We start from the raw sequence: 13,935 nt of genomic DNA on the forward strand, positions 1-13,935 counted from the left end.
AAGAAAACACAGTTTCAACTAAGCTAGCCATTTTACAAGGTTGTATAATTTTTCAGGAAAAATGTTTTGACACACTAAACTTATTTAAACAAATACTTTAGAAAAAAATTAGAACAAGTTGAAATTTTCCTCTGAAATGAAAAGTACTTGAGACATTTTTCATATATTGTTTTATTTAATGAATTATTGTATGTATGTATTAGTGTTTTAATTTGTCTATGTAGTTTTGTAATTACTTTGTTTTCAGCTGCTCCTCCAAGTACTACTGAAAGTGTATCTTATTTTCTTGGGTGTTTCTGTTCCAAAGAGAGTAGCAAAGCTCACTGAGTGGTACATTAGCCAGTCTCTCCTTCAGTCTTTTTATCAAAGCATGAAGCAATCAAGTTTCCTTTTAGGAAAGATAGTTGAAACATTACAGGCTACCACCAAAGGACAGTCAGCATGTTAGATTACTGCTAAACTGTGCACATTTAAGCGGCTTTCCTAGTTGCAGGTATAAGAGCTAGACTGCACATTTGCAGGAGGCCTCTACTAAGAGCTAAAAAAATCTGAAGAAGCAGATGCGAAGAAGAAAGGTGACAGAGCTTTTTGGACACAAAGCTCACTGGAGCAACACTCTGGGAACTTATAAGCAAAAACCAAACAAACATACAAAGAAAAATCCCCTGCCTGCTGTTTTTTCCTGTTGTGTTAATCAAACAGGACTTTAGCGCACATTTGAAAAAAATGGGGTTTCACCAAGACTATAGCTGACATATTGAATATTTGTGATCCTGTATGACTAACCACTCAGGTTAATATGAGCAACACAGGCTGTCAGAATTAATATAATTAGTTTGTAATTTGTAATTATTTCAAATCACTTCATTGGCCAGAAAGTAGCAGGAAGATTTTTCTTTATTTAAAATATTCCTCTACCATAATTTAAATTCTTTTAAAAATCCTTTTCAAATGTGCAATATGTGAATGAACTCCATTCCAGATAAAAAATACTTAGAAAAAAAGAATCTTAATGTTTGTTTACAAAAATAATTGACCCACTCCACACAATAAATCCAGTGGCTCTTTCATTATTCTCCAACTTCAAGAATTCATTGTAGTTTCTAATTTTAAGTAATCTTCTGTGAGGATACACAGTTTGTTATAGATTTCCATAAGTAATACTTTATGATGAGGTAGTAAATAAGAAATGAAGGTAATTTTCCAGCCACTGTATTTATGATATTTTAAACAGCCCTTGAAAAACACCTACTGAGAATAGTCATATTTCATAAGCAATTAGAAGTGAGAAATAACACATTTATGGCTGATTATAGCAGACCTTGGGTGGTGGAATAAAACATTAGGCTAAAGGCCCAAGTAAATTTAATCTCCTGTGAAGTAGAACAACAGACTTGAAATGCACAGTGCCTGAAACACTTTATTGTCATTATGAAATGGAATTCATACATAAAAACAATGGGATCTCAGTAGGCTTCCTTGATATGGTCTTGACATTACAATCAGAAAGCTTTGGCTATCTCTGGAGACCTACAACAATTTTTACAAAAGTGTAAAGCTTCCATTTGTTGTCAGATCATTTATTGTCCCTCTCTAGATACCAGCTTAGTAGTGAATTTAGTGAAACAGAATAGTTTTCATCTTGTTCAGCAGCTCAGCAATTTTTTGACAAACCAGGGCAGGATCTTAAGTATTGCATTGTTATGTATGGTTAAAAGTTCCATACAAAAGTGTCTTGTCACTGATTATTGATTTCCAAATAACACTTTAATCAATGCAACTATACTCTGAAAACTCTTCAGGGGCAGTTTCTTACAGACTGGGTGAATCTGCATGAGATGTTTAATGTGGAGTTGGCTAATTAGCTCTGCAGTAAGGTCTCAGTGGACATGTCTACACAAGATGCTTAATGTGCAGTAGCTTAATAACACTGTGCAGTAGCACGTCACAGCATGGACAGTGCTAATACACTATTGTGCAGTATTATTAGGCTACTGCAGAGTAGCATCACTAAAAAGGGCATTCACAGTCACTACTGAACAGTAAATATAGTCACTGTGGATTTAATACTTCATTAAGCAAGTACTAAATTAAATGTGCAGTAATTACTGTGCATTAATGAACATGTAGACACACCCAGTATCTGCACATGTGGCCCTATTAGGCCACAGGAAAATAATTAACACCATAGGTTATAGATTCATAGATGCTAGGGTTGGAAGGGACCTCAACAGATCATTGAGTCCAACCCCCTGCCTAGGCAGGGAAGAGTGCTGGGGTCAGATAACCTCAGCCAGATGCCTATCCAGCCTTCTTTTAAAGACCCCCATGGTAGTACTTGTTAGTACTTGTAAATGCAAGTACTATCTGATAGTGGCACTTTTTAATGTACAGAAATTCTCATGTAGATGCTGACAGGGATGGATGGGGCACAAGGGTTGCCTGACAGCTAGTCCTATACTAGCACCCTCATCCTGCAGCCAGCCCCTCTTCAGGATGTTGAGCTAGGTTGGAGCAGCCCTGGACCAACCTAGCTGGGTTGGCGGGTTGTCCTGGACCTCCTGCCAGACAGGGCTGCACAGCAGTCCTGGGTACACATGAAGATGTTGCACCCAGGACTAATAAACTCCAGCACAATATGAGCCAGAGTTTATTGTGTTGCATTAATTTCACATGTAGACATGCTGACAATGTAGTAGTTCAGTATGAACTGTAATCTACTGTTTTTATCCCATGAGCTAACCCTTCTCATAAAAAAGCTGCATTAGAGTCCTGCTGTGAGAAAAAAAAGGGTAAGAGAAAAGCAAGACTGCAGACAAGAGAACAGGAGAAATAACAGCAAGTTAATGTCCATCAAAATTTCTTCTCTGTGGGCTATGGATTGCATTAGAAAACCTGGAGCTAATGGTTACTGTTTCTAATATTCAAACATAACTGGATTCCAAGGTATATTTATATATAACACTAATAAGCACAGTGTAAATGCCTGCCTTTGATAGGATGAACCTGCTGGGGAGTATGAAGTATGAATCTGTCTATGTACTTCTAAGTCTGATCTGAGCTCCACTGCAGCTGTAGTTTGGTATTGTTTTTCCTATACACATATTTTTGCACAGAAGGGTAGCATATGGATTTTACTTTGCTTTAGCAGTAGAGGTAACAAACCAGACCTTGTGAAGGACAAATAAATTCAGGAGTTTGTAAGTAGGGGCTTCTGGGGGGGGGGGGGAAGATGGCAGGAGGGAGGGGCCAGATGCAGCAGGGGTTGAGGACCTTTGGGGGGCTGGTGGGGGTTGTGGCCCAACCCTGGCTGGTGTTGTGGGACTCGGTGGGACTGGCAGGGGAGGGGCTGGCTATGGCAGGGAGAGGGGCCAGCCACAGGAGGGGTCAAGGGCTTTAGGGGGGCTGGTGGGGGAAGGGGCTGGATGCGCCAGTGGTTGGGAGCCTTGCGGGGCTGGTGGGAGGAGGGGCCAGCCAGGGCAGTGGTTGGGAGGCCTTGGAGGTGCTGGAAGGCAGAGGGGCCATCCAGGGCAGTGGTCAGGAGCCTCCAAGGGCTTGTGGGGGAGGGGCCAACCGTGGCAGGGGCCTGGGAGCTGGGGGAATAGACAGGGCCATTGGGGTCCCCCCTTGGTCCCCTCCCCCCTCCTCCAGCCCCTCGATCCCTTACCCATTGGTACCAGAGCCCTGGTGCTGAAACATGCAGCCTGGCCCGCCACATATTTCAGCACCATGGTGAGATTCCAAAAATAGAGACGTTCTGGCAGCCAGAGTGTCTCCATGAAGGACCCAGCCTCCAGTTGCTTTTTTAAGCTTTGATTTTTTCAGATCCCTGGATATCCAGGGATCTAATTTTCTTGGGAACATTTTTTGCATTCTCACACATGCCTCTTGCCCCACCTCAAAGGGGTTTGAGGCAGGGCAAGAGGAACATGCCCACTCATGTGGATGTGCCCACAAAGATCTTGGTTCTGCAAAATGATTAAGGTTATGTGATCACATGTGAAAAAAAAATATATCTTTTGCCTGTGTTATAGAAAGATGACACAGTGAGGTTTACATTCCCTATCTGAGGCCCCCTCTATAAATGCAGGTAAAGTCGCAATGACATTCACACAGTCACTTCCTGATATGTCACATGTGCATGGCAGGAGATACTATTATAGGATCATGCATTAGATCCCATCATATCTTATTGCCAGTGCCGGGCGAGCCCCATGCACTCCCAGAGGTGCAAGAAATCCCCAAGGCACCCCTGGGGATCACCAAGAATCACCACAGGATGATTCCCCAACTCCAGAGGTGTACGAAACCCCTGGGACAAGAGGACTGCTATGATTCTCTAGCCTAGGGGGTTTCCTATACTCTGAAACCCTACAGATTGAAGCATCCATGATCCCCAGGGCCTAGGGTTTTCCCACACTCCCAAGGTCTAGGGACTGTGGCATCCATGATTCCCAGGGTTTGTTTTCCTATAAACTGGGGCTAAGTGAAACCCTCAGACACTGGATATCATGGCTGCTACAATTGCTAGGGCTTGAGGGTATGGAACCCCATGGACTCTGGAGATCACAGCTGTTATGATCCCTAAGGCTTGGGAGCTTTTTGCTGGGCATGGTGCACCCCTATGGGTAGGAGCCCCATTAGCTGAAAGAGCTCTCAGCTGCAGGGGAGACCCTGTTACATGTGTAAATTAAAGCTTGATAGTAACCAGATATAAAGTTAGTACACATTATTGAGCATATTAAATTTAGTAGTTGTTTATCCAAGTACTAATTCAATGTGCAGTAACTTGTGTTACTGTGCAGTAGTGCTGGCACATGGGGTTGTTTTATGCTTACTCTGCAGTAGCCTAATAACACTGAGCAGTCACATATTAGCATGGTTTATGACCAGCATGCTACTGCACAGTGTTATTAGACTACTCTATAGTAAGTGTCTCATGTAAACACACCCAGTATGTGGTATATCACCAAACACTGCAGTGAGACTATGAATGACAAGTCCTGTGATTGTTGCATCTGAAGGCCAAGGATAGTCCAGCTTAAGATGATGAAAATCTGTTCATTCATCCATTCAAATGGGGCTCCTGCAAGACACGCTAGGAAATTTGGTCATCACACCAGATGACAAAGCTAACCTATTTAATTACTACTTTGCCTCCATTTTCCTGAGCAGGAACCAGAACAGCCCCCCAATGGGCCCCCCTTAAGCCCCAGGGGAGGCGCACCTAGGCCAAGGGTTAGTGAGGAACTAGTTAGGGAAATTCTGGAGGGACTGGATGTATTCAATTATTCTGGCACATGTCCACAAGGGGCCAGCAGGGGAGATTATGCTTAGGGGCAACCAACATGGGTTCATTAGAGGCAGGTGCTGTCAGACCAACCTGGTGGCCTTCTACAACCAGATCACCAAATCCTTAGATGCAGGGGTAGCATTAGACATAGTCTTCCTGGACTTCCGGAAGGCCTTCGACACTGTCTCTCACCCCATTCTCATTAAAAAACTGGGGGACTCTGGTGTCGACACCTACACAGTCAAATGGGTCACCAACTGGCTGGAGGGCTGCACCCAGAGAGTGGTGGTGGATGGGGCATTTTCAACCTGGAGGGATGTGGGCAGTGGGGTTCCCCAGGGCTTGATCCTCAGGCCCACACTGTTCAACATCTTCATCAGTGACTTGGATGAGGGAGTAAAAAGGGAGTGGTGCTGGCTCCTACCTGGGGTTCTTTAAGAGAAGCCTGGATGAACACCTTGCTGAGGTCGTTTGACCCCAGTACTCTTTCCTGCCATGGCAGGGGGTCAAACTTGATGATCTTCTCAGGTCCCTCCCAACCCTACTAACTATGAAACTATGAAATGAACATCTGTCAGTCTTTCCACTGTTATGGTTTGGGGACAATGTTGCCACTTCACTGGACCCTCCATTTATTTGAGATAACTTCCAGAAAAGTGAGCAATGCATGTTTTCGTATTAACTTTGCATGAGAAGGTATACATACTGTGCACTATTTCAGGACTGTCATGTCTGTGGAACCAGAAGAATTTTCAAGTTTCCATTCAGAAAAAGATGTAAATTTGTTTAATCTGGGTGAACTTTTGTATGTTACCCTATAGCCTGAGAAAGCAGATAATATACATTTTAATATGTATCAAAGGACATGGTGTAATTTTCTGTTCCCTGGTGTGAGTGGGTATTATTCCTAAATCAATTAGAGAGAAATACTTTAACTCAGAATTTCTCCCATGCCTTACTCACCTGCCACACCTTGATGGGAGATAATTAGAAAAAGAACACATGGGCAACTCTGTTCTATGGTTGCTGTTGTACAGTAATCTTTCAACTCAATAACTCTGTAACCAAAAGTCTGCTCACTTCACAATAAGTACAACAGTCCTCGGCTTTTGTGGGTACATCCCTAAGTATTTTTGTTACCTTGGCTTGGGTCTGTTGGCTACAAAGTACCAACTCACAGGATCATCATAAAATTCTAGTTTATTGGATGGATGCACAAGTCAGACCATAAACCTTGGTGCTGATCCCCTCAAACACATACACATTCACGTGCACACACACACTCACAGTAGCTAGCTCTGAACACTAAGCACTGGTGTCAAGATATACCTATACCCAAGTGCCGTTGATGGCCAGTCAAGACTTCTTTCTGTGTGATGTTGCTTCAGAAGGGGGTTGCCGGCTGGTCCTTCTGGCTGGACCGGCAGGGTGCTGGTCAGGTCAAAAAGGGTGCCATTGGGGGTCATTCTTCGCTGCCTTTTATCCCTCTTTGGCAGACTGGTAACTCCCCAATTTTTGGGCTTACCCAATCCAGGGGTTGTTGACCTCAAAGGATGTCCCTCTTGGGTAGCAGCTGGATGGCAGCTGTCAGTGCCAAAGGTCACGTCTGCACATCCGTGCAGTTTCAGGAGTCTGTTGATGAATTTTGATTGATTCATTGCCACGATATAATATAAAAATAATAATGATATGATAAAAGAAAAAGACAGAGGAAGGAAGAAAAGGTAGAAAAGAGAAAGCATCCCCAAAAGGGGGCAAATACTAAAAGAGGGGCTTTTGCCATACGGAGGAGCTTCACATTTGAGAGGGGGGCAGACAAAAGGGTTTCTTTCTACGGGTTCACCAATCCCTGGTTTCGGGCAAGGCTTCTATATCCTTGAGGGATGTTACTCTCCATTCTTCTCATGCCTCCACATGAAAATTAGCACCATCATCAAATTGCTATGGCTCCAGGCTCCTCTTCCAGAGACATACTGTTCATTCGTCTCTCCTTTTTATCCTTGTAAATTCTGGTTCTCAGTTATCAATGTTTTCTGTTTTACAGGTCTGGTGAATGGTCCCTATGCCAACTGATGACATCAGCACGTGCTGCCACCTTGCCGCCAGTGTGGTAAATTTCCTACTTCATTGTTCTGAAGTAACAGGGACCAATGGCTCCTTTTTACACTTGGCATTGCAAATCCTAGAACTAGTCTTGAAGAACTAGAGATGTCATGATAAAAATGGCTGTGCAATTTGTGACACTGCCATTCTGTTTGGGAAATAATTCGGGGAATAATAGAAAATCTTAGAAATAACCAAAGAGCTAGAACTATGTGGGCATGTCTACATGAGATGCTAACTGTGCCAACACTGCACAGTAGCATGTCACAGAAAAAACCATGCTAATAGCCTACTGTGCAGTGTTATTAGGTTAATGCACAGTAAGCATCATTAAGCCATTCACCAATGCTACTGTGCAGTAACTCTAGGTACTGCACATTTAGGTAATACTAAACTAAATATGTAGTATCTAAGGCACATTAATGAATGCATAGATGTGCCCTGTTTTGCCAACAGTAAAAAGACTGTTTTCCTGACTTCCTGAAACTATTGCAAATAATGCCCCATTTTGGGATTATTTCACAATGATATTGTCCTTGTATAAATTCTGTTTTTGTATAAGTATTGATTTTGTTCTTGTATAAATATTGCTACAAATGTACTTGGCATGTTGGTTATATACAGACAACTCCCTGATCCAAAGAGCTTCCACTTTAAATAGAAAAAACAGAGTGAGGGAAAGAAGCAGTATAAATTGTGAACTAAGTGGCTGTTTGGTAATGTTTCATGTTATCTGTGAATTCAAATTTATAAATATCACAATCTGCAACAGTCCTGATCATTCCATTTTATCTTGAGAAAACTTAAAGGCTACTATTTGCAGTACCACTGAAGTAACACTCCCCTCCCACCCAAGGTTGGAGATGGCAGCCAACAGATCAATATATTGTACATAGGGAGTCTTGGGGTTCATCCAGTAGGTTCAACCTATCAATGTGGAAAAGGGGATAAACTAAAAAAAAACTGCAAAGCAAGCCATGCCCCCACCCACAAGGTCATCGTCTGAGCCTTTGAGGTATTACATTCCATAAAGCTAAGGTGTTCAACCTTCAACAGGTTTAAGGGCAGAATTTCAGTCCTATTAAGCTAGAAATCACTGATCTGCACTTTTCCCCTGTTCCCTAGGGTTAGAATAACAGTCCAAACCAGCCAGAATATGAAGCAGAACCAAACTCAAGACAGAAAAAACAAAAGCACATGAAAAATAGCACCTTCTTTATGTCACCAACATGTATTTGTTAATTAACAATGAAAGCTGTGCACAAGCCAGACACTTGTAAAGCATTTCTAAACCCATTTTCTGAAACTTGCTCCTGGATTTAGGGTTTTGCTATGACCTACTATAAGAACTGGATTATCCTGCAAAGTTCAGATCTGGACCTAGTGAAAGGATTGCAGCTATTCCAATGTAGGTTTTGCCTATTTTGGATTCTCAAAGTCACAGCTATTGTTTTATAATTTAGAGAAGACACCTATATTCCCTTTAGCCTTATGCAATCATAGAATCATAGACAAATAAGGTTATAATGAGCCTCAAGAACATCTAGTCCAACCCCCCTGCTCATCCCTCTTTAAACAAGTTTCTAATTTGAAATGTAATTGTTGTTGCTGACTGGTTAATAGGGAAGGAAACCTAGAGTTTCAAGTAGCAGGGTGAATTTCCAGTGGAAATGTTTTGTTTTGACTTGTAAAATTAATTAATATAGAAATGACTGATGAAAAATAAAGCAAGAAGTTACCTCTAACTAAAATCACAATTCCTCACTTTGTTCTCTTGATTCCTCTTTTCTTAGTCTCAGAGTTTTTATATTTAGTGCTCATGTTCCAGGTCTCCTCTGTTCCACGAGCTACAGCAGCAATGCTCTTTAATAGCCTCCTGGTCATATGGGTCCTCCAAAACCCTTGCCAAGGTTTTTTCCTGAACATAGCCAGAGTTCCTGGCCTTTATTAGTGCTTCCCCTAGTAGAGAAAGGACTCATAGGCCACATCCAGACATATAGGGGTATGCTTTCAGTGGCACAAATTGCTGCAGTGCACACCCCTTCATGTGTGCTTTGTTGTAGGACAAACTGTCCTTCAGTGGGCAAACTGCTTTTGTTCAGTTCCTCCCAGCTTTTCAGTCAGGGACAGCTGGAGACTGGATCCAGTACCGGTGCTGGCCCTAGCAGTCTTACCTGCTAGCCTGGAGCAGCAGGGGCACAGGCTTGGCAGCATGGAGGCCTGGCTGGCAGTTAGAACATTACTTTGAATGACCTGGTGTCTGTATTTACAATCGCACACTTGTTGTGTGTGCATTGTGCTGCTTTTTTTTAATGATTTTTTTTTTTTTTGCTACCGGGATTTCCTGGTAGCAGTTTTTGATCCCACGCTGTAAATTTGAACACAGGACACATTTTAACCTTCACCACATGTGGTTTGAGGCACCACAAAATGGTCTGTGGTGCCACAAGCTACGTGCTTGCAGTCTGGATGCGGACATAATCTTCTCCTCCTGACTCCCTTTTTTAAAAGAGGAAGAGGAACCACTTGTCTTAAGGCCCTCCTCACCGGGCTAAATGATCTACTATTTAGTTATAGAAATAGCAATAGTACAAGTAAAGGATGTATATGATCCGCCTAGGGCCTGAAGTACCAGAAAAGTTGTAAAACAGCTGTTCTCTCCAGAGTTATAATCTGTGCTTTAAAATAAAGTTGTCTGGATAAGCATCTGAATTTTGGGACGGTTATCTTAACCAGCTCTCCAAAAGTTTAAAAATTCACCCATCTATAGTAGATTCTTTAGTTAAGTAAAATCTGCACTAATTTAAACCTTTTTTAATATGACAAAAGTATACTTGCACCAAGTAATGAAATCAGCACAGGACTTTACCCCTTACCATTTGAAATGGTACTCTGAAAAGCAGACACTATTCTTCCCTTAAGGAAGCCACATGAGAGGAATGATTTAGTCAGGGATGATCCTGCCATAAGCAGGGGGCTAAAGTAGATTACCTTGTGAGGTCCCTTCCAGCCCTATTTTCCTGTAATCCTATACCAGAAAATATATTGTCACTACTTGAATTAGTTGTGTCATTCTGCCTCTGGGCTTTGATCCAAACAATAAAACCAAAGTTTGATAATGATAGTATGCCTCACTAAACATAGGTTTCTATATTTTATTGAATAAATCCATGATGAATACAGTAAGATTGTTCCTCTCACTCTGTGACAGCACCATTTTTAGATTGGGAAAAGCCCTATGTTTGACTATGTACTATAATGATGCAACATGAGAACGTAAAATTGCTGCATAAATGTATATTGGTTCAGGAGGTGCAGAACTTCTTTACTGTGAATTAATAGCATGGTTTCTGAACTAAATTTTTGTGACAAATTCATCGCAAGTATTACTGAAATGAGCAGAGTTACTTTAGGAAAAGAGTTGATACATGAACTTATGTGAACAACACGTTTCCATCAGATGGATTTTGTCTATTATGGGAAGAGAATACAGGGCAGGGAAGTGTTCCAACTACTGGAAAGAACCTGATATTTTCTTGAAGTGAACATCCCCAGTGTTTTTTAAAATGCATTTACAAAGTTGCTTAAAAACTATATTTTAAGCCAACAGCGATTTGAGATTTCTTAAGGGAACAAATCTGATCATTACTCAGGAAAGTGTTTCAAAGCTACATTTTTCATTAGGTATAAGCCTATGAAGTCTTGTATACACCACCATTCATCTGTAGTTTTATTAACTCCTGCCCAAGCAGCCTGTGACTTTACAAAGAAACTGAATTATGGACTTTGCTTTTCCCATGCTCCTCCCATAGATCAATGATTATGGGTTTCTGAATTTCAGGGTGTCAAGGATGGGAGGGGAAGCTTAGGAAAAAGGTTAGTGTGTATATACTTTTCTACCTAAAATTATGTTTTAATTATTAATCATTTTAAATCTCTGAGAAGGCAATGACACAGACTCTTCCTTTTTATTAAAAGATTTTACATGGTCCCACATAGCTTGTAAATGGCCAACCCCACTCTTCTTTACTCTGTTTGGCCTTCCCTCACTGCTGAAAAAGGCTTTTCAAGCAAAAACAAAAACGTGCAAAAATCATCCAAATGACAAAAGGTTCAAAATGACAATCACATTTAATACTGGCAATGATGCTTTTCTATTTGAAGAGGCCTGTCTAAGCCTGACCTATGGAAAGAATCAAATAACACAGCTGTGTGGTGATTTGTGAGCCAAAGCTATGAAAAAACTTGTAGCGCCTATGAAGATACATGTGAAGTAATAGTACCATGCAATACATAGATTGATTATTTTCTTTGTAGCAGGGCACTGAGGTGCCTGCTACTTGCAAAGCAGCAAGTAAGGAGCCTAGCTGCTGGTTACCAGGGCAGCCACAGTAGTAATAAAGAAGCACAGCTGTGGGTTGCCAGGGAAACCGGTGAGTCAGCTGACCAGAAGGGGCAGGGCCTCACTCCCATTTAAACCCAGGCTGACAGCAGCCACAGGGGTGGGAGCTCTGCCAGAGTGGGGAAAAGGAAGAGGCTAGGATGCATGGGCAGTTGTTATGGGTGAGACAGGGAGAAACCCTGTGACAGGCGTGAATGTGGTTATAGCTGGATGGCTTAGTTTATGTTATAGCCAAGGGGCTTGAGTTTGTGTTGACTGTTTACTGTTTGCGAACCGGTGGTTTGGGTGAAGCTATTAGGGGTTGGAGGAGGCCTCATAGGGGGTCCATGGTGGTGTGGGAACTCCAGCCCCAGAGAGGGGGGGCAGCAAGAAAAATGCCAGAAAGGGTGCAGCATTTTGGGGTGTGCAGACCCCAGCCTTAGAGCAAAGGGGCCAGGCATGGCTACAGCCACCTGAGCCCACCTGCGGGGGGGGTTGAGACCCCAAGGAGGAGAGCTGGGACCAGGCATGGCTACGGCCACCTGAGCCCCAAGGCTGTGGTAACCCCAGAGCAAAGGGGGCAGTGATTGACGAGCGTCTGTGGGGCACAGGTTGCGAGACAAGGCTGCGGAAAGCCAGAGCACCCGTGGGGTGCAGTTGTGAGACAAGGGACTGTGGAGAGTCTGAGCACCAGAGGGCGCTGAGAGACAAGGGCTGCAGACAGCCCGATCACCAGAGAGGGCGCAGAGAGAGATAAACCAAAAAATGTCCAGTACATCAGTGAGGCTTGGGGCATGGTACAGGGGCAGTTGGAGCCACGCATAGCCCATAAGGCTGGGGGGTGCCCGGAACCCCATTATAGAACCAAGATGCTGGGTAGCAAGAGCACCGTGACCAAGAAGATGAGAGGCAGCCTCCCTCTTATTTATTTAAGATCAAGACATGGCAATTGAGAGAACGAGGGTGCTTTGAGACAAACTTGGCATGGTAGGGGGCGGTAGGGGGGATCACGGCCCCCCCTAGGACCCTGTGCTGTGACATTCTTCTATAAACACAATAGTGAGTTTTTAATAGGGGGTGGTTCTGCTCAGATGGAAATCCCATTGATTTTCAATAGTTTTACTAGAGTAAAAACAGAATAAAAACTAACCACAAGATTTGACCCATTGAAGTCAATACAAATGTGATTCACTGAAGTCTGAGTAAATACTGCAAAATCTCTAAATAATATTTTCAATTTTGCTTTCCAGAAATGAGGACAAAAATTTTCCTTTTACTCACAGAAAAAAAAAGGATAAAATATGGCAGAATGTCTCTGGACATCACATCAAAAAAGATGTCTTTAATTGGCAGAAGTTCCTCCATCCCCTCACTCTAAGATAGTATCTTTATAGGAACGGTAGTTGACACTGTGGAAGAGGGTATCTGGGGTCTTAGAGAGAGTTCCTGGCCTATGGGAAAAATAGATCTTACACAGTATTTCCCCTGAAGCAATTCTTTCCTAACATGGACAGAATCATTCACTTAGGAGTCTACCACTATGCTTTGGACTTCCCACACAAGAGGATTTTATGTAGGCTGTGAAGCAGAGCAATCCCTATCATTTTTCTTTTTGTGAAGCCAGAGATAGAATGAAAGGAACAGGGTCTGTCAAGAAAACACTCTGAGAAGCTATTCAAAAACATGTGGAGCTTAGGATCGGGACTTCGTGTTTAGTCTGTCTATGGCAAGACTTGAATCCCTTGGTAGGGTTATTATCTCTAGAATGATATGATAAAACTCAGAAGTAGATAAATGTGAATGTACATGACATGTATTCATTAGCATTTTGAAAGAAAATATATCTACCTATTATCCTTTAATGAGTCAGGCATAATGGCCCATTATCACATATAAGTTAATGTATTACTGTAGCTGAAAGCACATTTTAAATTGGATTGTTCCATTCTTATATATACTGTTATACTTCTTAATCATTCTGTTTACTAAGTTACAAGCTTTGGCACTTTGTGATCAATTCTACAGTTACAGCATTTTGTGTACTAAAGTGTGGACATTAGTTAAGATGCCTAATAAGATGAATATAAAGTAGACAAGGTAGTTGTTAGATGAGATCCTTCGTACCACAGCAGCCATATTGCATAAGCATTTACATTAA

This window comes from Crocodylus siamensis, chromosome 4 (genome assembly GCF_052110815.1).
Source record: "Crocodylus siamensis isolate JL-2025a chromosome 4, ASM5211081v1, whole genome shotgun sequence".
NCBI classification, from domain to species: Eukaryota; Metazoa; Chordata; order Crocodylia; family Crocodylidae; genus Crocodylus; species Crocodylus siamensis.